The sequence below is a fragment of the Pistacia vera genome, unplaced genomic scaffold, assembly GCF_008641045.1.
Source record: "Pistacia vera cultivar Batoury unplaced genomic scaffold, PisVer_v2 Contig1240, whole genome shotgun sequence".
Lineage (NCBI taxonomy): Eukaryota > Viridiplantae > Streptophyta > Magnoliopsida > Sapindales > Anacardiaceae > Pistacia > Pistacia vera.
This window is the reverse complement of record NW_022195294.1, coordinates 3,476-5,613: the sequence shown is the minus strand read 5'-3', so window position 1 is coordinate 5,613 and position 2,138 is coordinate 3,476. Positions and strand designations below refer to the sequence as shown.

General features: G+C 38.2%; 1 non-coding gene across 1 annotated transcript; it reads left to right on the top strand.

The window, feature by feature from the left end:
* The first annotated feature begins 1,342 nt into the window (after nt 1-1,342).
* On the top strand, nt 1,343-1,448 carry LOC116118555. Its single transcript, XR_004126175.1, has one exon. It is a non-coding gene; the product is annotated as a small nucleolar RNA R71 (small nucleolar RNA).
* Nucleotides 1,449-2,138: the final 690 nt, after the last annotated feature.

Below are 2,138 nucleotides of genomic sequence, written 5' to 3'. Positions count from 1 at the left end.
TAGGTATTAGATCTATCAGCTAATTGAATCACAACACCAGTTTTATTCAAAGGTCCAAGTTTAAAAGAAGTATATATAGAATATGGCATGACATTGATAGAAGCTCCTAAATCTATCATGGCCTTCTCAAACATAGTGTTACCTATCGTACAAGGGATAGTGAACATACCTGGATCTTTGCACTTCGTAGGGAGTTTTCTTTGAATAACTGCATAAACATGCTCTCCTAATCTCGCCTTTTCACACCCTTTAAGTTTCTGTTTCCTCTTAATTGTACACAGTTCTTTCAAGAATTTAGTATAACGAGGTACTTGTTTAATAGCATTTAAAAGTGGAATATTTACCTCGCATCTACAAAAAGTTTCATATAAATCTTTGTTTTTCTCATCTTTTCTAGACTTTGCTAAAGATTGAGGAAAAGGAGGTATTGGTTTATAATCAGAAAGAGGCAGAAACTTACGCTTAGGAACGCTATCGTCATTGGGAACGTTCTTGTCTACAATGACATTTTTCTCATTTTCTTCCTTCGACGATGCAGTGGCTGCTTTTATTGGAATCTCAACATCTTTACCACTTCTCAAGACGATTGCACTTGCATTTTCTCTTGGATTTACCACCGTTTGAGAGGGTAATTTCCCCAAACTTTGCGCCTCCAGCTTACTTATTGCAGTTCCCATCTGGCCCATCTGATTCTCCCAACTTTGAACACTGGCCTTTGTCTCCTGTTGAAATTTCAAAGTATTAGTGGCAAGAGACTTAACAATATCTTCTAAAGACATACTAGAATTATAAGTTTGGCCCGATTGTTGTCTAGGGGGTATGGTTGCTTATATTGCTAGTAACTCGGGTGGTTTTGAGTCACGGGCTGATTCACTTGTGGATTCCCATAACTAAGATTGGGGTGATCCCCCATCCCAAGTTATATGTGTTCAATTAGGGATCATACTTCCTTTACGGTTGTCCAGGAAAACCACCTGTTGCATTCACTTGCTCAATAGGCTCCTCTTGAAGAGTTGCGTACATATCAGTTGGATGGCCTACTACCAAATAAATCCCACAGACCTTCACTATTTGCATATTACCTACAGCCATTTGACGAACAAGAGAAGTTAGGCTCGCAATTTGCTGTTCAAGGGAGGAAATATTTACCTCATTATCACGCTTAGATGGAAGGTCAAGCCTAGTGCAAAATTGTTGAGAATTGGCTGCCATATTTGCAATCAGGTTTCTCGTAGCCTCGGGAGTTTTATCCACCATATCTCCTCCACTAGCAACATCAATCATGCTCCTATCAGTGTATAGAAGGCCCTCATAGAAATACTGGATAAGTAGATGCTCACTAATTTGATGATGGGGGCAGCTTGCACATAATTTCTTAAAACATTCCCAGTATTCATGTAAGGACTCTCCATTATGTTGCCTTATACCACAAATTTCTTTTTGAATGTTGGCCGCCCTTGAAGCTAGAAATATTTCTCCAAAAACAACCTTTTCATCTCGTTCCATGTGGTAATACTCCCAGAGGGTAGATAATAGAGCCAATCCTTCAAAGAAAACGGGAAGGCTCTTAATTTAATTTGCTCTTCAGTCACCCCTGTAGGTTTCATACTCGTGCAAACCACATGAAGCTCTTTTAAATGCTTGTGAGGATCTTCACTTGCAAGGCCATGAAAAGTGAGCAAGAGATGTATTAGTCCAGATTTTAATTCAAAAGTAGTGTAGCATATAAAATAGGGAACGTTATGCATAAAGGTGGTTGATTCAAATCAAGGGCAACAAGCCCTTTCAAAGTTTGATTTCCAGCTTCCTCCTCTTGTAAATCAGAGTTGCTAGCAAATCGGGAATCAAGAGCCAAATTGTTTTCCTTAGAATTTCTCCGAGCTTCCCTCATTAACCTGCGCAAAGTGCTCTCTAATTCTGGGTCAAATGTTAAATCACCAAGATGAGAGGACCTGGTCATAAAACAAAAAATCTCATAAAAGAAAAGAAATACAAATAATAAATGACAAATAATGAAAACCAACTAGAAAATAATTTTTTTTTTTTTTTTTTTATGACCAAAAACACAAAAATGGCCAAAAACCTTATCAAATGTTGTTTTTTGGCCTCGAGAGGGTGGGGCTAGTGAATCCTAAAAA